The sequence below is a fragment of the Rattus norvegicus genome, chromosome 7 (genome assembly GCF_021556685.1).
Source record: "Rattus norvegicus strain SHRSP/BbbUtx chromosome 7, alternate assembly SHRSP_T2T, whole genome shotgun sequence".
NCBI lineage: Eukaryota > Metazoa > Chordata > Mammalia > Rodentia > Muridae > Rattus > Rattus norvegicus.
The window spans coordinates 100,518,476-100,545,114 of record NC_141540.1 but is presented as its reverse complement, the minus strand read 5'-3'; the positions used below and the strand labels follow the sequence as shown (position 1 = coordinate 100,545,114).

At 45.5% G+C, this 26,639-nt stretch overlaps 1 long non-coding RNA gene across 19 annotated transcripts in view; it reads left to right on the top strand.

Moving 5' to 3' along the window:
- Window positions 1–26,639, top strand: part of LOC134479916 (uncharacterized) — a 61,776-nt gene that overhangs the window by 13,086 nt on the left and 22,051 nt on the right. For 4 of the 19 annotated variants that reach the window (XR_015625600.1, XR_015625601.1, XR_015625587.1 and 1 more), the window contains 2 exons: window positions 1,927–2,113; window positions 2,362–3,382. The exons of 1 other annotated variant lie outside the window; for it this stretch is intronic. This is a non-coding gene — a long non-coding RNA (uncharacterized LOC134479916). Of the gene's footprint in view, window positions 1–1,926; window positions 2,114–2,266; window positions 3,383–17,392; window positions 17,486–21,223; window positions 21,453–23,162; window positions 23,253–23,348; window positions 23,526–23,900; window positions 24,127–26,639 lie in introns of those variants that run through there. 14 more of the 19 variants (XR_015625599.1, XR_015625588.1, XR_015625586.1 and 11 more) reach the window with 8 other exon arrangements.

Sequence of the window (26,639 nt, the reverse complement as noted above, 5' to 3'; positions counted from 1 at the left end):
TTAAACTATAATAGCTTTATTATTTAGATAAGAAATGTGTGTGGCAGGCGGTTCCAGGAGGGACCGTGATGCTTTCTGGTGCCTTTGAGGGATCATGGCCTGTCCTTTGTTCCTTTCCACCATCATTGGCATTTGAGAACTTCGTATTCCATGACTAGAGCATGGCTGCAGAAACTCTTCCCATCACATCCTACCTCCATAGCCTATAAAGCAGGAAGGTAAGAGGGAGAAGAGGTTTCATTTTCACATACATCTCTCCCATTATTAAGGAACATAGTTTTAGAAATTCCTATGAGACTTATGTACCGGTTACTTTTAGGTCAACTTGACAAGCTACAGTCATCTGAGAGAAGGGAACTTCAATCGAGAAAATGTTCCTAGAAGGCGGGGCTGCAAGCAGACAAGCCAGTTGGGCATTTTCATAATTAATGTTTAATGGAGGAAGGCTCAGCCCATTGTGGGTTGGGACACCCCTGGGCTGGTGGTCTGGAGTTCTATAAGAAACAGGCTGGGGGGTTGGGGATTTAGCTGGGGGTTGGGGATTTAGCTCAGTGGTAGAGCACTTGCCTAGGAAGCGCAAGGCCCTGGGTTCGGGTTCCAGCTCCGGAAAAAAAAAAAAAAAAGAACAAAAAAAAAAAAAGAACAAAAAAAAAAAAAGAAAGAAACAGGCTGAGCAAGCTGGGAGGAGCAAACCATGAGACACATGGCAGTGAGCAACACATTCTGTGGTTTCTGCGTCAGCTCCTGCCTCCAGATTCCTGCCCTGTGTGCGTTCCTGTCCTCATTTCCTTCGAGAATGAACAATGATGTGCATACAGAAGCTACATAAGCCCTTCCCTCCCCACAAAGGTGCCTTTGGCCACGGTGTTTCATCACAGCAATAGCTACCCTGATTAAGACAGACTCCCTTTGTAGCTTACGTGCTAGGACTCACGTGCAGTCGCTGCTGAAGGGAACGGGATCGCTCTCATTGGCTCAAGCCAATTAATTGTGTTTCACCTTCTGGTGCTGATTACCTAACTTTCCAACCTCCACAAGAGCCTCTGCTTCCCATGAGCAGATCCCAACTGTGCTAGTTTCCGGGATTACAAGAATGTAAACATTGGGCAACATGTCCCTCCTTATCTTGACTATAGATTCCTCAGAGATTTGCTAATTTAGCACATTTGGTTTTTACAAGCTAGCCTCATACATGCCCTTTCCCCCTTCTAGTCCACTCTGTGCTGTCAATATCAAACCATGTTAAATGGGGGGTAGGGGAAGAAATTGGGAAAAAATGCCGCACAACTTGCCAAATGTTATAAGAAAAATTAAGAACCAATTATGTTGGCTCCAGGTAAACAACAGACTAAGTCTTTGGGATAGAATAGTCTCAAGAATTACAAGGAATTCTTTTCAGAAGAGCTCGGTTTGTGAAGGATGAACAGGAGTCTAGTGGGGAACAGGACATGGGACAAAGGGAACAGTGTTCACACATCCAGGATTCTGTGGACATCTGTTGTTTGGAAAATGGCCAGGATTTCAGGGTTTGAGGAAAGCATGATACATGACTAAGAGTGGAGGAAGAGAGGAGGAGAAGATGAAAGAGGCCAGATTTTCATGGAATCCTCTCAGCCAAAAAGAGGAACCAAATCCAAATCAACAGGTAACAGGAATTCAGTTCAATCCAGTTGACGCTTTCAAGTGTAGCTAGAGACGTGATTGGAGGAAATCTCTTTTATAATAGACTGTGTGAGGGACTTCAGGGTAGGCAGGGTGCCAAGGTTGAGCAGAGGATATGAGTTGCTGAGAAAGCTCTGAAGGAGAGCTTCATGTCCCATGATGGGAGACAACCAGTTCCATGAGGGAAAAGATTGTGTCAGTGATGACTGAGATTTGAACCTTGGGAAACAAGCTGAACAATGAGAGTGCTTGCTAAAATTGCAGACCAGGAAACACCCAGGCAGAGGACCCATATTGTGTAAAGCAGAGCACCTGCATCCTGTACCTTCTGTACCTGTGCTTACTGATTCACGGACAGCATGTGGCTTCATTCTGAGTTCAGGTACAGAGACAGGATGACTCTTCTTGTTATGCGCGTAGACATCACCACCTTTCTAGCACCATCTATGAGGTAAGCCCTGATAAATAGTTTATTCCTATACTACCTTATAAACCTATCAGAATAGATCAGGCCAGGTGAGGACTTGGGTATATATTAAAACCCCCTTGGGAAAAAAGAAAAACAGCCCCAAGAATTTATCTAAGGTACAACCCTCTCACCTAGATGCTATAGAGAAAATGATATCAAATGTCGTGATGATGAAGGTCCCCACTGAGCTGTCATCTGGCTACCCAGTATGTGCACCACCCAATTGACAGGCAGAGGACTCCCAGCTATCCCAGTGCTTCAGCCAGCTCCATCCCTATTGCTGACTCTGCCTACCTGAACCACAGCCTATCCCTTGAGCAAGTTCTACACCTTGTCTCTGCAGTCAGCTCAGCTCAGAGGCCTGAATTCAACCCAGGGACCCTGTGGTTTGGCAGATTCTCCAAGAGGCCAACACCACTCCTTACCTTCTTCCCACACCTCACCAGCGACTCTCTTTGTACCTTTATCAGCCTATACCTCTGTCTGTTTTAAAAAGATGTATTTTCGAAAGTCTATACATGGACTGACCCAGGGCTCCAACTGCATACATAGCAGAGAATAGCCTTGTTGGGGCACCAGTGAAAGGGGAAGACCTTGGTCCTGCCAAGGTTCAACACCCAGTGCAGGGGAATATGTGGGGGGCAGTAAGGGGGATGTATGGGTGGAATACCCATATGGGGGAGGGGAGGAGAAGGGATGGGGGCTTATGGACAGGAAACTGGGAAGGGGAATAACATTTGAAATGTAAGTAAAGAAATGTATCTAATAAAAATTTTCAAAAAAAAGATGTATTTTATAATCGATCATGTACTGGTGCACATGTATACAGGTGCCTGCAGAGGCCAAAAGAGGTCATCAGGTTCTCCGGAGCAGGAGCTGCAGGCAGTGTGCTTGTCAGCGGGGCTGTGGGAACTGAACTCCAGTCCTCTGAAAGGGCAGCTGGCACTTGTAACTGCTGGACCACTGCTCCAGCTCCTCTTTTACTGCTTCTAAGGCCCCTTTAAGTCCACTACACCCTGTTGAGACCTCTTTAACACTTTGTAGCTTTCTTTAATCTACATACGTATATACAGACAGACAGATATAACCACTGTGTGTCGTCTGAGAGGAAATGTTAATCATGGAGATTGGAATACATATTTCTTTTGTCAATGCCAATTAGCAAGGGAAATCTTAACTATTGCTGCCAGCTAAACCAACATAGCTTATATGCTTATTGTTATTCAATAAACTGGAACTTATGGAAAGATACAAATGTATCGACCTATTTTCTTGCGTGGGGTCTTCATGACAGTACCTTTTGATTTTGGAAAGGTTTTTAATGTTAGAACAAAGTCTTAGTCACTTTTCTGTAGCTGTGAAGAAACATAACTAAGGCAATTCTTATAAAAGAATGCATTTAATTGGGGACTTGCTTACAGTTTTGGAGGGTTAGTTCCCATTATCATCATGGTAGGAAGCATGGTGACAAGCAGCTGTGGTCCTGGAGAAGTGAATGAGAGATACACACATCCTGATCTGAAAGTGGAGAGTCTCTCTGCCTGGCATGGACACCGACACACTTCCTTCAACAAGGCCACGCCTTAAAAAATCCTTCTCAAGAAATGTCACTCCCTGGTGATATGAGTCTATAGGCTATTTTTATTTAAACCATCACAAACTATGAGTGAAGAAATACATATAAATATACCCTATACAATGGTTAGCATTTCAAAGTACAATTCTTCCTGGGAATTTTATTTATTTTATTTTATTTTACTTTGAGACAAAGTCCCAGGTAGCCCAGTCTGGTCTTATATGTTCTGAAGAATGGCCTAGAATTTCTGATACTCTTACCTCCATCTCCTGAGTACTGGGATTATAGGCATGTACTACCATGCCCAGTTTTATGTAGTGCTAGGGATTGAGTGTAGAGCTTCATGCATGCTAAGCAGCCACTCTATCAACTGAGCCATATTCCCAGTCCCTATTTCATTCTTTTTTTTCTTTTTGTCATCCAAACTTCATAGACTGTGGAGTTCCTTTTGAGGATGATAATTTTCCTTAATTGATAAAAGTGATAATTACTCAATTCTGGAAAAAGAACAAAGCTACTTTGTACATTTTTTAAAAATTACCTAATTTTTGAGATTATAATTACTTCATTTCCTTTCCCATTCCTCCCTCCACACCTTCTCATAAACTCCTCCTTGCTCTGTCTAAACGTCATGGCCTTTTTCTTCCATTAATTGGTGGTGGTGGTGGTGGTGGTGGTGGTGGTGGTGATGTGTGTGCGTGTGCGTGTGTGTGTGTGTGTGTGTGTGAGAGAGAGAGAGAGAGAGAGAGAGAGAGAGAGAGAGAGAGAATGTGTGTGTGTGTTTGACAGCTAATATTTTATTCAGATAGCAGTCTCATTACACATGGTCCAAGAACATTCAAATAAGAACTCAAATGGTAGATTAAAGATTGGTCTTCAAATATCAAAGCCAACAATGCCACGTTTGCCTATGATCTCTCTGATATAAAACCACATCCACACCTCAGTGGCCACCAAACCTTTCATCACAGCTTCCTTAACTGAAAGGTGTTTGAAGATACCAGTTTTATCATTTTGAATTATTTTTTTTCACACTCTGAATAGTTGTTCCCTTTGCCCACAAATCCTTAAGTCCCACCTCTGTCTCCTTTCCCAGCCATTGGTCGCTGCCAACTTTATTTACTAATCAAAACCAATTGGGGGAGGGACCCTCAGCATCTAACATACAGATTCACCTGCAATTTTGGGAACCCATTTAACACAATACAAGCCTAAATCACAGCACAGAATGCAGAGATAATGCTGGCTCAGTAAAGTGGCAACTGTAAGTTCTCCTCCAAAATACAGGACTTCACTAGCTTTGGCTAGATTTCCAGTACCAGGCATGATTTCCCTTTTGCTGAGTGAGTCCTAAGTCCAATTAGAGAAGGTGTTACATTGTTAGTTTGTACATTTTAAAAAATTATTTTTTGAGCTTATACCAACAAGGTTATGTAGGCTACTACTGTACCCCTAGGATAATTTTGCCACACTGGTCGTTGTTGTGGTTCATAGGTATCTTAGTTAGGGTTTTACTGTTGTGAACAAACATCATGACCAAGGCAACTCTTATAAAGAACACTTAATTGGGGCTGGCTTACAGGTTCAGAGGCTTAATCCATTATCATCAAGGCAGAAACATAGCAGCATCGAGACAGGCATGGTTAAGGAGGAGCTTAAGAGTTCTACATCTTGGGTCTGGAGAGATGGCTCAGCGGCAGTGAAGAACATCCAGAGGTTCTGAGTTCAATTCCTAGCAACCATTACATGATGGCTCATGACCATCTGTAATGGAACCTTTTTCTGGTGTGTCTGAAGACAGCAACAGTGTACTCATATACATAAAATAAATATTTTTTTAAAGAGTACTACATTTTTATCTGAAGACTGTTAGCAGAGTACTGGCTGCCTAGAAGGAGGGTCTTAAAGCCCATGCCCACAGTGACAAACCTACTCCAACAAGGCCACACCTACTCCAACAGGGTCATATCTTCTAATAATGCCACTCCCTAGGCCAAGCATATACAAACCGCCACATTCCACTCCCTGGCCCCCATAGGCTTGCTCAAACATGAGTCTATGGAGGCCATGCCTAAACATAGCAGAATAAAAAATATTTTTATTCCAACTTCCAAAGCACCCATAGTATATAGATAGCATTCTCAACAATGTTAAAAGTCCAAAGTTCAAGGCTTCATCCAGCCATTAACTAGAATCCCCAAAGCAAGACAGGAAACCAGCTGGGCAAACTCCAAACTGCATCTCCATGGCTGATATCAAGGTAGTCTTCAGAGCTCCAATTCCAAACGCCTTTCCCCTGGGTTGGTTCCACTCCCTGTTAGCAGCTTTCCTTAGCAGATATCCTATGGTTCTGGCATCTCTAAATCTTATGGTCTCTAAGGTAACTTCAATTTTACAGCTTCTTGTTTCAATGTCTGGAATCCACACATGATCTTCTGGGCCCCTCCAAAGGGCTTGCTTTACTTCTCTAGCTCTGCCCTCTGTAGCACTCTAAGCTCAGGTTGATCCACTCCACTGCTGCTGTTGCTGTTCTTGTTGATCATCCCATGGTACTGGCATCTCCGATACTACTTCTATTCCAATGTAACTAGGCTTTACTAATAGCCTCTCATAGGCTCTCTTCATAGTGGTAAGCCTCACATCCTTTGCATGACTCCTTCAGTCCTGGACCATCAACTGCAACTGAGGCTGTCTGTAACTTCACTAATGGCCTTCCATGGCCTCTCACAGTGCCAAGCCTCAGTTGCTCTTCATGACCCCTTCATGCCTTCAAAACCAGTACCATCCAGTACCACCTGGGTGACTCTTTACACACTACCAAGTCCAGCCACAGCATGAGGTACAACCTTGGCTATCTCTGGAACTCAGCTTCTTTGTACTCTCAGAAAACACTTCCAAGAAGATGTTACCTCAGTGATGCTGTTCTCTCCCTCTCTCTCCCTCTCTCTCTCCCTCTCTCTCCCTCTCTCTCTTCTCTCTCCCCCCTCTCTCCCTCTCCCCCTCTCTCTCTCCCTCTCTCTTCTCTCTTCTCTCTCCCCCCCTCCCTCTCCCCCTCTCTCTCCCTCTCTCCCTCCCTCTCCCTCCCTTATTCTCCCTCTCTCTCCCCCCTCTCCCTTTCCTTCTCTCCCTCTCTCTCTCCCCCTCTCCCCCCCTCTCTCCCTCTCTCCTCTCTCTCTCTCCCCCTCTCTCCCTCTTTCCCTCTCCTCTCTCTCTCCCTCTCTCTCTTTCCCTCTCTCTCCCTCTCTCTCCTTCTCTCTCCTCTCTCCCTCTCTCCCTCTCCCTCTCCCTCTCTCTTCTTCTCTCTCCTCTCTCCCTCTCTCTCCCTCTCTCCCTCTCCCTTTCTCCCTCTCTCTCAGATTTATATGAGTACACTGTGCCTGTCTTCAGAACACACAAGAAGAGGGCATCAGATCTCATTACAGATGGTTGTGAGCCACCATGTGGTTGCTCTTCTTAATCACCACTATTTTCTTAACTCCAGCTAACTAGCATCAATTGTCCTGGTACTCCCTTCTATTTTTCACTCTAAAGCCAGAGACATATGACCAAAGCTGCAGAGTTCTGCTGCTTGTAGGAGCTGGAACATGGCCCCCTTGTTCTATTACATTATCATTAACTTCCTCTGTTCCAACTCTGTCACTGCCTAAGCTTGGCTGACCTGGATCTTGCTCTGTCGATTGACCTTGAACTCAGAGATCTGCATGCCTGTACCATTATGCCTGGATTTAAGCTTTTCTTCACCTAGAACTTGCTCTGTCTCAGGCTGGCCTTGAACTCAAGATTTGCTTGGCTTTATCTCCTGGGATTAAGAATGTGTACCACTATGCCTGAATCTATACTTAGCTGGGTAGGATCTTGCCCCAAAGTCCTATTCCCCCTTTTTTTTATTATTGGTTATTTTATTTATTAACATTTCAAATGTTGTTCCCCTTCCCAGTTTTCCCTCCACAAACCCCCTATCCCATTCCCTCTCCCCACTGCCTCTATGCGGGTGCTCCCCTACCCACCCACGTACTCCACTCCTACCTTACTGCCTGGGGCATCAAGCCTCCACAGGCCTTCCCTCCCATTGATGCCAGATAAGGCAAGCCTGTCATACAAATATTCAGGAGGTAAAGGCCAGAGGATTATGAGTTTGAAGTCATTAAGTTCACCAAGATACTGTCGCGAAAGGAAGGAAGGAAGGAAGGAAGGAAGGAAGGAAGGAAAAAGGGAAGGAAAGAAGGAAGAGAAGAAAGAAAGAAAGAAAGAAAGAAAGAAAGAAAGAAAGAAAAGAAAGAAAGAAAAGAAAGAGAAAAAGAAAATATTGGATATTGAGTCAGAGATTTCTAAAGGGACTAAAGCGGTACAAATAAAACTTTGTTTCCTAGTGTAGAAAAAATAGCCACAGTATAAATAAGGTCAAAGAGCAAATCACTAAACTAGCATAGAAAGAAAACACAGACAAGGGGTCAGAACTTCACTCACTAAAGCAATGGTGTCGAGGATACAACTAGGAGAGCAATTTAAAGCGCCAATAGAGAATTATTCTCTATTCTCTATTATTCTGCAAATAATGCTGAAATTCTGGGACAATTTCTATCCTCGGATAAACAGAGATTTAAAAAACACAACCACAGGCAGTTTTTGCCTAGCCTTGGGGGTGTGGGGGAGGGGACCCACAGTGCTGAGTGGGAAGGGACAGAACACATTTTCTTATCAAAATCCCAACTCTTTCCTTTGCCATAGCAGTTCAACTTCTATGGAAAACTCTTCCGACATATAGGTGAAGCAGCTCTGTCCCCAGGTGGAACGTTCTTGAAACAATTCACTAAGTGGGCAAAGTGGACCATGGTAACTTTGATGCACTGCTAGCGTTCTCTTGGGGAACTGAGACAGAGACAGAATCTATATTCCATATTTGTGTATGTGGAATAAATACCAGCATTTACATGTTGGGTATAAGATATGGCAGATAGATGGCGGTTAGCCATGATCAGTATTTCCTCCTCCATTTTCCAAAATCACCTCAACAGTAGTTTCAAACAGAGTTCCTAGAGTTTTAGAGGACCTCACGTGGCTACCCCATTTACTAGATCAAAGTATCCACACAACCAGTGGGATTTTCAGGATGATTTAACATCTTGGCTGTGGGAAGTCCACGGAGCAGAGTCTAACCCTGAGCTTCTCTTCTGTTTGCTTAGAGAGCCGCTTTGCTTAGTGATCCCAACTGCATGGGATTCTACACTGTGTCAGCAGGTGGCTCCAGAGGCAGCTGTTTGTAAGACTGCAATGAAAGCTGTGTTGCAGAGCAAGCTGACCGCTTAATCTTGTGGTCTGCAAACATTTAAAAGAAAAAAAAGCAATATTGTGTAAGTTCTGTGTAACTCGGATAAACCTGGATGTAATTGAGGATTATGGCCACAGATACTAATGTGAGTCACGTTACATAATTACAATTATGTAATTATGTGAAGTGTGTGTTATTGTATTATGAGAGAGAAAAAAGTGTGCAAGAAAGAGAGGGGGGAGGGAAGGGGAGGGGAGGGGAGGGGAGGGGATGAGATTGGTTAATTTTTCTAGGAGCTCCTTGGCCACAGATTCTTTCACAGTTTGTTAGTCTCAAATGTTCTCAGTCTAGTATCCATACCACTACATGCCAATCTCCTGCCAGACGTCAAAAGACCAAGATATGCAGGAAAATTCTAACTCTTGGTGCCATACAGATCTCTACGCGGAGCCTAGGTCTCTACACACAGTCCTGGGAGAGGTGGGCACTATGATTGTCTTTTCCCTTTATCTCATAATCAACCACTCACAAAATCAACCCCAGCTCCTAGGAGTCATTCTGAGGTATGTTGGAATCCCTACTTGGAATCCCATGGCCACTTACCTTGGTCAGCCCCAACCCCACTTGACACCCAGGTTATGGAGAAGGATGTGGGAAGGGCAAGAATATCCTTATATTTTAATTGACCTTCTTCAATATTAAATCAAATGGTTGTGCGCACAGAAAGCTCACACCACTGTGCAGGGCACAGTGATGACTGAATAGGGGAGTTAGTATTCATGTGGAAATGACCTGCAAACAACACCCCTGCCAGTGTGCACAGTACAACTGCAACGCAGCTGTAAGAGCCTTCTTCGTTGGCTGCTTGTTAGAAATCATCTTTAATTCCCCCGCAACTATTCTTCCTTCGAAATTCCTCATTAAATCCCTTTCCTTTGATCCGAGGACAATGTTTTAGATTCAGTGGTATTCATTTGTCTAAAAAGGTATTTACCTCAGGGAAGCAGGACATAAACAATGACTGTAGGTCTGTCTCTAGTGCCCAGTAACTATCTCTAGTACCTTGCTTTCAGGCTCTAAAATGAAAGGTGATCTCAGCCTCATCTAATGATGTGTAAGAGTCAATTTTAAAAAGCATTTGTCATGCTGGAGAGATGGCTCAGCGGTTAAGAGCACCGACTGCTCTTCCAGAGGTCCTGAGTTCAATTCCCAGCAACCACATGGTGGCTCACAACCATCTGTAATGGGATCTGATGCCCTCTTCTGGTGTGTCTGAAGACAGCTACAGTGTACTCATATAAAATAAATAAAAAAATAAATAAAAAGCATTTGTCTCAAAAAAAACCCCAGAAAAATAAAACAAAAAACAAAAACCCCAAAATCTAATACCAGAAAAAAAGGACCAAAAATGGCAAGTAAATGAATGGTTCTATCTAATTAGATAAAGAATTCCCTAGCAATGTAGTCTGGGAGGCTCCACAGAAGGTACAGGAGCCTCTGGCTTAGTCTCTCAGCAGTTAGGGAATGGCTGTAGACTCGACTTGGTAAAAATCACATGTTGAAGCCTGTCTTCCAGGGACACTGGAGGTAGAGCCCTTAGAGAGGTGGCGAAGTGTGGCATGAGGATATATGGCAGATAGACACAGGGGACACACATGCTCAGAGCAGAGACCATGTGAATATACAGTCAAAGTGGCCTCAGGAGAAATCAGCCTTGCTTGATCCTGGATTTCGGTCCTTCAGACTGTAGAAACACATTTGTTACTTAGGTTGTTTTGTAAGCTCTTTGTTGTTTATTTCTAGACAAGGTTTCTCTGTGTAGCCCTGGCTATCCTGGAACTTTCACTATAGACCAGGCTGGCCTCAAACTCCGAGATCTGCCTGCTTCAGCTTCCTGTGTGCTGGGATTAAAGGCATGCACTACCAAACTCCACCCCACCCCACTAATGTGTTTTGTAAAGTAGCACTAGCAAAAGGAGAAGAAAGGAGCAGAAATAGGAACAACCCCCCAGAAGTGAAATATAGCTTTTCCACAAGTCAGAAATGATCCTGCTCCAGCACCAATGTCACTGAGTCTCTCTAACCTGGCCTGGATTCCTCATGGTGCAATCTGGGTGACTCTTAAGGACACCCACCCTATTCCAGCCAGGCTCTGATACCCGTTCAGTTCAAGTTTCCATGAGCTTATAAAGTTCACATTTGGTCTCCCTTCACCTGAGACATACCAGGCCTGACTTATCACAGAGAAGTGACCACAAAGAGACAGACTTGGGTAATACTTAGTTTCTGGTGTTTGAAAGTCAGATTTGGCTACACGACACTAAGGACATCCTTGGAAAACATATTGTCTGAAGTCCTCCATCAAGTTGAGGGCCTAGAGCTCAGCCAGAGGGTTCTTCCTATAGGAGACAGTGCAGGGAGTGGGTCTGGGGTAGACAATGCTTTGCTGAAGGAGAATACTTTTCTAAACGTGACACTGTCCGGGAGGAGCCGTTGGCATCATTTTCCATTTGTTATCTTGCCTAAAAATTACACTCCAGCTACCTACTGACATTTCATCTTAGTTTTCAGGGTGTGTCTGAGTACATGTGTGTTATGCGTGTGTGTGGGGATACACTTGTGAGTGCGAGCCTATGTGAAGTCATTATCTGGAGCCCAGTGTTTTCCTCCGGTCACTCTGTTATGATTTGAGACGCTGTCTCTCCCTGAAGTTGGAGCTCACCAATTGGCAAGACAAGCTGTTTGCCTTCTTCACTCACCCATGTCAGGGTCATGGGCCTGAAATCATGAGGCCATGCCATTTTCCCGTTGTCCCTATGGATCTAAACTCAAGCATTCGTGCTTGCATGGCCAGCACCTTACTCAATGTCCCACTTCCCTAACATGTTTCTTTTTTAATCCCTAGAAGGTCAACTCCACGAAGCAGTTTTCTGCCCCGTCCTCACCTTTATATGTGGAAGACTGAACCCAACTCCCTACCCCAGTTCTTTGCCTCTTAGGTATTACTGTAATCATGGAGTCCAAAATAGTGTCTCCGCTCAGTGCTTAATGCATGCATTCAGTTCTTCACTCTTCGTTCTTCCACTTCAGGAGAAAAAAGAAATCAGTTTAATCTGAGAGGACATCAGAGCTGTTTGAAGCCATTCACTGATTTCCTCTCCTTGCAGAAGAAATCCCAGGTCTGACTTTGTAAAGCAGCCTCATGAAGACTCTAGGAACAGTTTCTGACTTACTACTCATCATTCTGCACGCCATGCGCACTCCCAGCGAGTTCCTTCGTAAATCTTACAGTGTGACAATATTCGCCATGGCATTGGCCCCTAAATGTTCAGGAAATGCTCAGGTGACACGGTGAGCTTGCCTGCTCCCAGCAGGCTTACCTCGGAATGCCTCCCCAACTGTCCTTGTCACAGGTGCTGGTTTGAGGTGGGACTGCCCAAATATATCATGTCACTGAAGGAAGCAGTATTTCTATCTTATCAATCATCTGAGGACTTTATAGATAGGAATAGGAATTCATAGATATGAAAAGAAAAAGTCAATACCAGAAAACAGTGCTACCACAAAGCCTGTGTACTCAGATCACTTTTATTTAGACAATGTTGAAACTTTTATAACACAGACACATGCAAACATATGAACCTGAACACACAAATGTGCACACAGAAAATAATCACACACATAACATGTAAATCCAAACACATCCAAACTTTCACTGCATATTCCCACACGTACGCACACACATAAGCATAGAAACACATCTGAACTCATACACATGCATGCATACAACAGTCACAAACACATAGACAATACAAAGATACATATGTACACTTAGCACAAATACATACATGTACACAGACACATGCACAGATATGCTTGTATAGGCACACGTTTGCACATATGCAAACAGACATCGCACAGAGTACACAGGCATGAGCACATACACATGTGCAAAATGCACAGTTTATACATGCACATGCACACTCACACGTACATATACTGTGTGACATATACTGTCACAAGTATCAAGTGAAGTGATCCATTTCTCTAGGATTGGGACCATCGGGCTCTTTATTTGTATTAGCAAAACATGGTCAAACGTGTTCCTTGGAGGTGAAGTACATGATGATGATTAAGGTAAGGAAATAAAACAGGAAGGAGAAGCTCATATCTCACAGGAACATCTGCAGAAAACCAGGCTCACATGCAGGGCAAGTTACTTGTTACTGAGGACCATGACAATTCTATGATGGATCTCTTCACCCACGTGAAGAAGAAATTTCTAAGTTTTGGGCAGCAGGGTGAAGGAACAATCTCTTATGTGTCTTTGAAGCAGTTTTCTGGAACTATGTCAGCACATGTACTCCACGGGGGTCCGTGTCATGTGATCCTCTACTACAAGCAAGCCTGTCCTAGGTCTGACTCTAAAAAGCACATCCCAGCAGGGACAATACCTAGACACACAGTTGCCTTAGCCACTGGTGGAAGCAGAGAGACAGGTGCCCTGCACGCATGTGCACATGCGTGCGCACACACACACACACACACACACACACACACACACACACACACACCAGCTAAAGTGGAAAGAGCCTTCAAGAGCAGATGTCCTTTTTCTTTGGTATTAGACATTGTCTGTCTGCCCCCCTCTCGTGTGTGTGTGTGTGTGTGTGTGTGTGTGTGTGTCTTTTTAGAAAGGGTCTCGCTCCAATGCTCAATCTTGCCTCATACTTGTGTCAATCTTCCTGCCTCTGTCTCTCATATTCTGAGATTACAGACATAAGCCACCATTTATCTTTTATCCTTTTCTCCTCTTCTTCCTCTCCTCTTCCTCCTCTTTGGCAACCTTTTTAGCCCTGTGCACAACAGTTCAACTTAGTAGCTGGCTACGTCTTTGCTTCTTGCTCTTGTGTCTGACAGTGACAGCGCTGCAGAGCTGGGCCGATAACGCTGTGCATAGATGATGTAGCCCAAAACACAGAGGTCATCTGGCTGCAGTGAGACAGGAAGACTAAAGGAAGAGTCAGAGGGGCCAAGCGGGCAACTTGGGTCTGCCTGCTGGAGAGCAGATGGCTTGAGTGGCGTCAACGACCAGTGTCTGGGGCTTCTGCTGGGACATGCAGATAGTGTCGGCTAAGAAGGCCATGGCATTTCTAGAGTGGGGCATTGATTGCTCCTTGCTGACTGGCCTGATCAGCGGTTTCCCAGGCACACTGCGGTTTCAGGGGTGACTATAGTATTTATCATGCCGAGAACTTGCTTTCTGCCCACCATGGTGGATGTGGAGTGCCAGGTGGCAAAGCTGGTGATTCTAAGTATCACCTTTTCTTTGCCAGATTTTTAAAAAATTTTTTAGTTGTTTTTTTTTTACTATTGTTATAGTAACATAACAGTACATAACGATATACTATTGTTATAGATTTTAAAATGTTTAAACCAGTCACCTGACCTGGGACAGCAGGCACTGTAAATTTCCTATCATTTCATCGTATTCTCAAACACACACACTACAGAAGTAGTTTATTCAAACAGGCAAGGGCACATGGATAGGTTTATTCTCTGGAATTAGTCAGTCTTCTTTAGCATCATGACCTCGGTCCAAATTTTACTGGTTTTTGCTGAAAACAATTAACTTCAACACCATGATCCCTTCATTTCAACAATGAACACAGACTCCCTTCTGGTCTGTATCACAAGGTGATGGGCTCTCTGGGAACTCGGATTCTGGGAATTCTGAAGTGTTTGCTTGCACCTCGAAGCTTATCAGTGTCCCCAGGTGACAAAGCCACTATGTCAGTGTCTACACATAGTCCTGGCTGGAATGGCTTGTCACCAGCTTGTCTTCACCAGTGCAGTAAAGCCATACCCATCATAGGTTCCTATCATCTCTTTTGCTTGAGAGAGAGAGAGAGAGAGAGAGAGAGAGAGAGAGAGAGAGAGTGTATGTGTTCACATATCGGGGGCAAAATTCAGTGCCAAGTGTTGTGCTACTTTTCTAGTGCTGAGATAAAACACCAGAACAAAGACCACTAAGAGAAGTGTTTGTTTGAGCTTACAGTTCCAGAAGAATGAGAATCCATCATGATTCGGAGTCAGGGCAACAGGCAGGCATGGTGTTAGGAACAGGAAGCACACATCTTGAATAGCCAGAACGAAGCAGGGAGAGCAAACTCTGAAATGGCTTGAGTCTTTAGGCTCCCAGAGTCACCATCCATGACATCCTTCCTCCAACAGGGCCGCACTTCCTCAAGCTCCCAACAGCACCTTAACTGGGTACCATTGATGTGGAGGTGTCTTCAAACATGGAAGACAAGGGACATTTCTCATTTAAACCATCACAGGCGTCCACCCCCCTAGACCCCCAAACTCGAGACAGGCCTTTCCCTGGGGCTCGGCAGTTCAGCAAGACTGACTGGGTAGTGGTTCTCCTGTCTCTGCCTCCCCGGTGCTAGGATCACAGATACACGCTACTATGCCCACGTGGGTACTGGGGACTCACACCCAGGTCCTCACACTTCCATGGGGAGCCCTTTATGAGCTGAGCCATCTCCCTAGCCCCTAAGGCACTCAATCTAGCTGTCCTTGAAAAGGTACCAAGGGACCCAAAATCATCTCTCAATGTAATTGGCGGAGGTGGGGGCCGTGGAGGGTGGGGGTGCATTTCACAACTGTTCATGCATTGATGGGCTAAAAGAGGATGGTCCTCTCCCAGTAAAGGATAGTCTTCTCCCAGTTGTATAGGGTATTGCCCAACAGCTTCCAGCATAAAGAACGAGGAGGCCATTGAAGTCATTTCCCAGGTACATGTAGACAACTGACCAAAGTCAACGAAAGCTCACTGTGGGTTCCGCCGTGGAAAATCCGCCATCAAAGCCATTCGAGCCTCAGATATTTGTCTTAGGATTTCAATTGCAGCGACTAAACACTATGACCAAAAGTTAAGTTGGGAACGAAAGGTTCTATACTAGGCTTACACTTCCAGATCACAGTCCGTGATTGGAGGAAGTCAGGACAAGAACCCTAACAGAGCTAGAACCTGGAGCCTGGAACTGATGCAGAGGCCACGGAGGGGTGCTGCTTACTAGCTTGTTTCCTATGGCTTGCTCAGTCTGCTTTCTTATAGAACCCAGGACCACCAGCCCAGGAATGGCACCACCCACAGTGGGCTGGGCCCTCCTCCCACACTGATTACTAGTTGAGAAAATGTCTTACAGTAGGATCTCATGGAGGCTTTCTCAACTGAGACATTCTCTCCTTTCTCTAGCTTGTGTCAAGGTGACACACAAAATCATCCAATTCAGATATGGACAGGAAGGGATTGTGCTTGTGTTTGCTTCTCATGGTCCAGACAAGCTGCTGACCTCCTGCTGTGGGCTTTTCTGGAAAGGCCTAGGTTTTGGGCCTGAACTCAAGCTTTGCTGGTGTTAAAGGAGTATCAGAAGTGCCAGAGAGAGTCCTGGGAGGAATGCTGTAAGTGGAGTTGGTGATTTTGGCACACCCATGTAGGGACACATACAGTGAGCCAGAGCTTCCAGGTGGAGTGTTAGAAATCAAGAGGGACAAAGGAAATTATGACCATCAGTCTGTCTGACGAAGCTAGTGCTGCCAGCCAGCACTGTTGCCATTTCTAGAATGATAACCTGCTCTGACTCTTAAAAGAGCACATTTTTACTCTGAGCTGCTTTCACATTGCTTTCATCTCGTGTTAAACCTCTACACCAGGAATGGGAGGGAGTGTGTATTATAAATGTGGTAACCTTTCAGTTACCACAGAGAGTGTTACTTGTTTTGTGTAATATTATAATCTCTTCCAGGTAGGCTTATGGGGTAGAGAAGATGGGGGTTAAACCCAGAGCCTCACGCACAGCGGGCAAGCACTCTACAGCAGACCTATACCTCCAGTCAACACACAAAGTTTTAAAATAGATCTGGTCAAGTTCACATGGAATATTGTGTTATACCAGTGGCTGTCAACTAAAAAGTGAATCTCGCAGGGAGAATTAGCGCAGTGTGTTGTTTTCTAACAGTGACTGGGGAGATGGGACTGGAGGTGGCCCCTGATATCTAATGGTAGAGATCACTGCTGCTACTGAATGTCCTAAAAGTACAGGATAGTCCCTCCCCCAGTAACGGTTATCTAATCCGAAACAGTGGGTAATGGTGTTTGCTGCCACCCTGGACAGCCTGAGACTCACGCAGCCTCACAGGCAAAGCCCACACACAGTGGTAGAAGAGAACCCACTCCCAAAAGTTATCAACCTTCCACACGCATGCTGTGGCATGTGTAAACACATGTACACACTGTAATAAGAATCCCAGCTCAATGTAATTATATGGTCTTTGAACCAATTTAATCCACATTGGGAGTACCGCATAAAACGTATTGTCTAAGGTCATTTCCGTTTTGCTCTCACAGGACACTTGAGACTTGGAAGTTCAGTTTTGAAAAGTTTTCTTCAGCTAGAAGCTCCAGAAGCCCAGAAGGTACAAGATTGAGGGGATACATCTGGTGAGAGTCTCTTGCTGTGCTCTAACAGGGCAGCTGGTGTAGCTTGGTGGACAAGCAAGAGCAGAGAGTAGGCATACATACTAGAGATGCAAAAGGAACCATGCATTTTCTGCTCGTTCTTTCATTCTTTCGTTCGTTCACTCATTCATTCACCCATTCATTCAAGGGAGCCATGCATGCACACTTATTTTTGTGTTTATGTATTTGGTTATTTGAGATGGGTTTTCTTTGTGTATCCCTGGCTTTCTTGAAATTTGCTCTGTAGACCAGGCTGCCCCACAAACTCAGAGATCCACTTGCTGCCGAGTGCAGGGATTAATGGTGTGGAACCACTGCAGAGCCTAAGCCATGTACTTTCTAGTAGTCCAGTTTCAGGGAATTGGTTCCTGAGAGAATTTATGGAGTCTCCCAACACAGTTACAGTAGCAACCAAATTTTAGCCGAGTTTTGGCAGGGACAAACCACTGTGACAAGTGTGTAATACTGCATGGAGTCGACTGGAAATGATTTGCATAACATCGCCTCTATTGCTGGGCATTAAAGGTAAGGTACTGGTGGAAATAGCACAGCCATGAACATTATGCACATTTCATAATTTCAGCCATTTCTTTTGAATTAATTCTTGCTTCTGATGTTCTACAGCATTTTGCATCCACCACAGACAAGGAGACTTTGGTGTCCAGAGCTGCGACTGACAGGCTACATTTGCAGTATATTAAGATTCCACAAATGCCCATGTAGCATAAGTCTAGGGTATTATTTTACAAAAGTATATTCATTGAGATCTTGTTTACAGTGACTTCTAAACACCAGGGTGGATGTGTGTGTGTGTGTGTGTGTGTGTGTGTGTGTGTGTGCGCGCGCGCGTGCCCACACTCTTCGGTTCTCTCCTCCCACTTTATCCTGATCATCAGACCTGAACATCTGTGCCTGCTGTGCCATGTTTACTCAGATACACAGAGATAGAGGGCCAGTAGCCAGATGTGCATGAGGGCAGTTATGGAAGGCAACTCAGAAGACAGTCCTGTTCAGCCGCCTCTTCCTGGTGACTTCCTGCTCTGGGTTTGCCTCTGTCTCCCAGCTATCTTCCTCCCCAACCTCCAAGGTTTCCGAGAGACCTTCAGAGTGGCCTGTCCTGCGTCAACCTCAGATGAGTCAGTTCTAGGACCCTCTATTGGATAGACTAAATCTGACTCAATGAACCATCTCTGCTTCATGGATTCAGAGTTGTGTCAGGGCAATAACCAGTAGCTGTCACTCCAGACTCAGGAACAGAGCTAGGGAGATGCCACATCAGTTCTCAGCATCTTACCTGCCCTGGGGTGGAACATAGGCTCTTAATCAGCCAGATAAGGGTACATGCTCTCAGCATGCTATACCCAAGCTATGTCTTTTTCCTTGTGTGCAGGTAAAAGCAAGAGGCTATGTTACAAACTTCTCAGTCTCACTCATCTCGTGTTAAACCTCTACACCAGGAATGGGAGGGAGTGTGTATTATAGATGCTGGCAGCTTTGCCCATCCAAAGAAGAGTCTTTGCATTTTCCACACCTGTGTTGACTCTTCTCCAGTGTCCTTCCTCATCTAGTCCCCACCCCACCTCACACTTGAGCCATGGGAGTTGCTGATTCCTCACCAACTGTCCAGTTAGTTCATTTTCTGAAAAAAAGATTCACTGAAAGCTCCGCCAGAACTGTGTCCACCAAGAAGCCTTCATGTAGCATGCATGTGCACACATATGAGATATATATGTTTGCACCTGTGTGTATATTTGTGTGTACATGTATGTGTGTGTGTTCATGTGTGTGTGTGTTTGAGATGTGTATGTTTATGAAGGCACGCATGCATGTGGAGGTCAGAGGTCAGCGTCGGGTGTCTTTCTCAACTGGCTCTTTGCTTTGTTTTTTGAGATGGGGTCTCTCCCTGACTCTGGAGCCCATTGATTGGCCAGCTAGTGAGTTCCAGGGATCCTCTCACTCCACTTCCCACGTGTGCACCACTGTGCCTGGATTTTACAAGTGCTGGGCATCCAGACTCGGGTCCTCATGCATGCATGGCAAGCGCTTTGTTGATTCTGAATGTCTCCAGCCCCTCATGTAGCACTCGGGAACTTGTTTAGGCCTCCTCTGTCTCATGATGCATCCCTCTGTTGGCATGGATATCGTAACTACGCAAAGTACCTGTGTATCAGGCCTTGGGCAGAGTGCTTCTGATCTACAGATCAGAAGTTCTCAACCTGTGGGTCGAGACCTCTGCAGTCAAAAGACCCTTCTGCGGGGGTCACTGGAGACCATCGGAAATCACAGATATAATTCATACGATATGTGGTTGTGGTTCATAGCAATAGCAAAATTATGAGGTAGCAATGAAAGTAACTTTGTGGTTGAGGCCATCACAACATGAAGGGTTACAGCATTGGGAAGGCTGAAAACCATGCTGCAGGCAGACGTCTTACAATTAGAAAGCAGTAGAAACCATTAGAAAAAAATTGCAACAGAGGGTCTCTGACCTTAAGGTAACATCACCTTAGGGTTTGTCGCCTGACATGGATGTGATGATTAGTAATGTAAGACACGGTGCTAACCTGTGTTTTCCTATGTGTAGTCTCAGTTCCTCCCTTTCAAAGTTATGTCCATATCAGAGCAAAGGTCCACTGAGCAAATTCCCCACTAATTGCATATTTTTCCGGAACACTTGCTTTGCTAGGGAAAATGTTACTATCCAGTATATTGGTGCTAAGGGGGCAGTGAGTGGAGGGGTTGGATGCTTGTGGAAAAAGTCCACAATATGGAGAGTTTGGGTTTTGTTAAGAACCAGCCACATAGAGACTAGGAAACTCCAGGTCACATAGTTCATTAGAGACAGACGAAGCGGTGGGCTCTGTTCCCACAGAAGCTGGCCTGAAATGCCTGCCCTGGCCCACAACCTGTGCCTCGGTGAACAGCACTCACAGCATAGCTCTCTAGCTCGGGGATCTAAATGACCTCATCCGTCCTAGACGCCCCTCGGCCGCTGCTGATCTTTTTGGGAATTCCTAAAGACAGTTGCTCCAGAGTCATTTATTGGAAGCTTGGCCAGAGCCTTTGCAGTGTGGAGATGCCTAACTTCTCCAAAAATGTACTCTCCACCCCTATCCTTTCTTTCCCTACACACCATGCTCACCTCCTTTATCTCTACCCTGGCCACCCCCACTTTCTCAATTCCTGCACTCTCTACCCGCCTCTAACTACCCTTACCCTCTCCACCTGTACCCTCTCCGTCCCTACCCTCTCCATCCCTTGGGGCATATAGTAATTCTCTGCTGTACTCCCGTATCCGGGACCACCGTACTGAGTTGTTTGCCTGATTCCCATTAAATTAGAAACGTGCTGGACTTGGTGAAAGTGTCGTTTCTGAGCTGGGCTTCTGGGCTCCTCATAGGTGTTAGCAAGTGAGTGACTGAAGTCCATGTGTGTTGGGTGGGGTTTTTTGTTTTTGTTTTTTTTGTTTTGTTTTGTTTGTCAACTTGACGGAAGCAGGGGTCATCTGGAAAGTAGTAACCTCACTCAGGTGAGGAACGATCTCCACCAGATTGCCCTGTAGGCAAGTCTACGGAGCACTTTATTGATGATGTAGAGGGCCCGTTCCACTGTGGATGGTGCCATCCTGAGCAGGTAGTCCTGGGTGGCATAAGAAAGCGGGTGAGTAAACCCCAGGAAGCAAACTCGTAAGCAGCACCCCTCCATGGTCTCTTGTTTCAGTTTCCACTTCCAGGTTTTTGCTTGAGATCCTGCCCTGGATTCCTTTCGTGATGGCCCTGTAAGGCAATATAAACTGTTTCCACCCCAAGCTGCTTTTGGTCTCGGTGTTTGTGTTAGAAAGCACAGTAGCAAGTAACTCAGGAAAATAACATGAAGGTCTGGGCTGGAAGAGATCACTGAAACCGGAGGCAAACTGACAGGTGTTGAAAAGTGAATGTGGCTGCCCAAGGTAGGTACAGGAGAAACAGTAATGTGTTGTTGTTATTGTCAGATCACCATTGTTTGAGGAACTCCAGATGCATCCCTTTAACAGGGAAAATGAACGTTTACTCTCAAGGGGAGTCTGCAGCCTGGTGGTGAGGTGGTGAGGATCAACAAGAGACAGTTTCCGGTTGTGGTTTAGTGCAGAAAACAAAAGCACCAAGGAGTTTGAGAACCGCTGGCTGGCTGGCGTGGAAGGTGAAGGAAGCCGACTTCCTGGGGGAGGTGACACCAGCTGACACGATGGGGGAGGGACTGGGCAGTCCAAATATCCCGAGTGCAGAGACGTGGAGGCAGGAAACGCACAGTGGAGTCAGACCAAGCAGGCATATCACATCGTGGGGTGCAGAGGGAGAACGAGGCGGCCGAAGAGGTCAGATCACGGAGGACATAGACGCCAGGGAAGGAGCCTAGGGACTACTGTGTGTACACTGGAAAGCCAGCAGGGCTTTGAGGGTTGCAATTTGTGTGTTGAAAAGATCATCTGGGGCAGGAGTCAAAGCCCACAGGGGGTGGAGCCTTATGTCCAGAGCGAATGGAGCCATCCAATCAATTTCCGAGGAGAGTCGGGAACTAAAACAGGAGCCCATGGCTGTCAGAAGTGTACAGGGTTTTTACTTCCCAGCTGGCTGATTTTGCAACCGTGTGCTCTGAAAAATCCTTAGAGGTTGCAGCTCTGTTTTGGGAAGAGTGTGGCAATGAGGTAGAGAAAGGGTGCAGACTAGGGGGAGGTTGCAGGCAGAGGGACAGAACACTCACCAAGTCTCTGGGACTGCAGGGGGAAAAACATTGAGTACCAGCAGGTTTGGACTTGAGAATCAGAAAAAGCCTGAGAAGCAAAAAGGAAGAGAGAATGGGAGCTTTTGTATCTAATTACACCCATTTAGTTGTCTAGGCAGCCCCTTTATCACGCTGCACTTTGCAGCTCAGCTCTTTCAACAGGGTCTAATTACCTTGCCTAATTACCACCTTAACATCACTTACCCACATTCTCACTCTTCCCTTGATTCCCACAGCAGGGCCCTCTGTGGACAGTGGGGTTTTATTAGCAACTTAAGATGCCACTATGAAAAGCGAGCTTGGGAAAGAGTTGTATTCTAGGTGGAAAGTACTTGGTAGAGCAACCCATACCCCCCCCCCACACACACACAATTGGGGCAGTTGTAGAAGGGAAACCGATGTGAATGAAAGCAGAGAACCATCTGAGACTCTGATCTTAATTTTTCCCAGCTCCAGAATACTGTTCTGCATGTTTAAAGGGGTTTTTCTTTCTTCGAATTCAAGTGCGTAAATGCTGTGCTCAGCATGCCATACCCAGCCACTGTTGGGAAATAATTCTGCCGGAAAGAAATAGGCCATACGGCTAACCGGCTGAACAAAAAGTAGGTCATGGCTGTAGCTCAGGACTGCTGGCCAGAGCCCTGGAGCCAAAAGGCAGCCATCTGCGAGGAGACAAGACAGTGTCTGTCCTCACTGTGCAGGTCCATTCTATTCTACTTCCTGCCATGAGCCTGCAATATGACACTTATCACTCCTAATGTTTTGTCGATAGGTACCATCTAAGTCCTTTTTGTTGTTGCCTGGGCCAAGAACTGTTCCCCAAGATTTCTTCCTTCCACACACAGGGTAGCTAGGTCCTACGTGGCTAGGAAGTTGACATATCCAGGTCTCCCAACAGGGCTCTCTGTTCTTCTTTCCCATACAATGAATGACTCTTTAGATGGACAGAAGTCTCACCTGAAGAGCCACCCTGATTTGATAACATCTGGTAAGTCACTTATTAAAGAGTTCTACTTTCCCCATTACGAAGTAGGACGCAACCCTTCCCTAGGTTTTGTTTTTCTTGTTTTTCTTTGTTTTTCAGTTCAGTTCAAGAATCATGGGTCTACATAATTCTTTTAATGAACAAACACAACGTTTATCAGGCAACTGCCCGAAAGCTTGCCTCTCAGACAAACCATGTGACACCTGTGTGTTTCCGTCTCCTCACCGGCAGTCTTGGGATGACTTTGAAGGAGCTATATCAGGGACTGACTGGGAGGTAAAAATTGGCTGATTGTCGGAAATGCTGAGGTCAAAGCTGGCCCATGGGGAACCTGTACTTTTGTGTTTTCTTCCTGTCTCCAGAAAGCTGGACACACAACATACATGTTCAGGTGTCTCCAGTGTTTGAGAATAAATATCCCTTGTGAATGTTCAGGCAGAAACAAACCACATGGATCCCTTTGTTAGACTTGCCTATTTGTATCCGAAGAGGGTGGGGGAGAAATCCCATGACTTAAAATTTCCAATGAAGTCACTGGAGATTTAAGTTGAACAAGCTTTTCAAGAACAGGCTTGAATCAGTGCGCTTGTTGCACCACCCCCCCCCTTTTTTTGCAATCTCTCGTGACATTTGTGACTTCCCACCCCTCAGCTGCCCACCCTGCTTCTGGAGGAAAGATGTTTCCCCCAAGAACACCTTACTCATCCACTGACCAGTGGACAGCATCCAAATGTGGCCCAAGGGAGGGAATCTGGTCTGTTCAACATGCAGGCTCAGGAGGAACGGCCTGCGAGAGGGACTTGAGAAGACTTTCCTTGTCCCAACTAATGGGACCACTTCAAAAGACAGAGTTTGAGGACTTTTTTTAAAAATTATTGTAAGTCTTTGTGGTGTGTGTGTGTGTGTATTTAACAGCATAGATGTGGAGGTCAAAGGATGACTTGTGGACCGGTTTTCCCCTCCCACCAAGTGGGTCTTAGGAATCTAAGTCAGGTGGGCCTTTTCTACTGAATCATCTCATCAGCCCAAGTCTGAGGATAATATTTTAAGACACATTGTCTACCTATGGAGCATGGTTAACAGCTATATGCATAGACATTGTTTTCTGTCTACTCTGGAGACAGCACCCCTGGGTGGAGGCAATGGTTGAAGCCTGTGACTTGGAATAAGGATCTGGAGAAGGAGACCTCTGGGAGTTGGTCATTTGGTGCTGGATGAAAGGAGAGGGGATAGATACCACTTCCATGTCACCAGAGAGCAGCAGGGATGCTCTGGTTGTAATTCAGGATACATGAGCCGTGGGTTGAAGGTTGTCAGTGACCCTGGGGTACTTTGGGGATATGACAAGTGACATCTCGTGACAGCTTCAGGTAACATTTTCCATAGCACATCTGGAGACATCCAAATCTATCACCAGAGCTGAAGAAGAGTCCCAATGAGCCACATCCCAGCTGCAGACTGCTACTGTGCTGGGGCCCAGCAGTTCCCTGAGCTGCTCGCTGACATGCTGACACGCATTGTAAGTGAGGAAAGAAGTTCCTGAAATGGGCCCTTCTGCACCAGCCTGTATTTCCTGACTGCCATGGGGATGAGACCACCTCTTTATATCAGCTCAATGTGGGACAATCATGAAGGGCATTTTTCCTTCTGAGTTCATTCTGGTGTCAATGCCATATGGGCAGTGTAAGGGAGACATAGACATGGTCAAGGTCTTTCTCAACTTCTCTTCACTCATAGCTGCTCTGCTATACTCCTGACCCAAAACCAAGTACACGGACCACAGGACATGACAGAAGAAACATCGGAGGCTTCTTGATGATTACCTGGACCAAGAAGCTTTCCTCTGAGGCTTTTTCCTTCCACACAGGCCATGGTGCCTAGGACGATTGACATTTAAGGCATCCATCCCTGTGACCCATCTCCCTCCCTCTCTCTGTTTTCTCTGTCTCCTTTCCCTCTGTCTTTCCCTCTTGTATTATGCTTCTTTTATTTTCATCATGTGTACTTGTGTCTGTGCACATACATGGTGTGAGGAGAATCAGAACAGAGAGACAGATCCCCTGGAACTGGAGTTACAGGCAGTTACGAGCCCCCGACATGGATGCTGGGAACTGAATATGAGTCTTCTGGAAGAGCAGCATGTGCTTTTATAACCTAAGTCATCTCCTCATCCCTGTGTTTCTTTTTAAAAGGTTTTTCATTACATTTATTTATCTTGTGCATCCCAAGACACAGTACACGTGTGCAAGTCAGAGGACAACTTGCAGGGTCTATCCTCTCTCTCCATCATGTGGGTCCTGAGATCGAACTCAGGTTGTCAGGCTTGGCAGCAAGCGCTATGAAAAATAATAATGATAAAAAAGACAACCCTACTGAGCCATGTCACTGACCCTTACTATTGAGTTTCAGTGTAAGTTGTTGACTCAAAGACACAAACAGCAAGATTCAGAGATGATGTTTTAGGAAGTACTGGTTAGATGTTGGGACATAAAAGATTTAAGAACTTTGGCCCCCAGAATCACTCCAGGCCCCAAAGTGTGACCCCCCTGGAAATGCCAAATGCAGCCATGCCCCGCACTATTTCTTGAATAGCAATGGGAGTGAATAGAGTACAGAGTGACACCCATCCAACTTCTATGAATGTGTGGCTCCATCCGACCAATCTGGACTCCATTTGGTTTCTATAGTATCCTTCTAAAATCCTTCATCATTGTCTGCCTGGACCTCTGGTCTAGCTTTGGAAGATATAGCATCAGTTCCCAAAGAGCCTAGTGCCCGATAAGAGCTAAAAAAAATATTTTTTAATACAAAGAAATGAGTCTTAGACTGTGTTGGCACAGGTTAAATTCGGCTGTGACAACAAATGGTGAGCTTGCAATCTCAGAGGCTCCCAGCACAGCTTGGTTAATCAACACATCCCTTGAAGTTGGCCTAAGCTCAGCTTGCAATCCTTTTTGCTGTGGGACCCTCTCGTGGCTAGCAGCATCTAGTCTAGATGGTCCATTGCATGGAGGGAAAAAACAACAGTGGAAAGAAGGAAGAACCAGCAGCTGCTGGCTCACACCCCATTGGCCAAAACAAGTCACATGATCAGGCCTGACATCATGCTCAGCAGTCCTGGGCAGTTAACAGTTAACAGTTGGCAGTTAGTGGTTGGCACTCTGTCACAGTGCAGCAGACCTAAGGGCTGGACACCGGGCACAGGCAGAGGGGCAGGAAGTCAGGAGCACCCTGGATCATCTCTTGGCTTATTTTACTAAGACATTTTAATTGAACCCACCCTTTTTTTCCTTCCTGAGCTAATATAGCAGAGAGGAGGGAGTAGGCCCAGTCAGGTCTAAAGATTTCTTGTTCTTGAGACCCACATAGAGACTGTGGTGAACTGGGAAG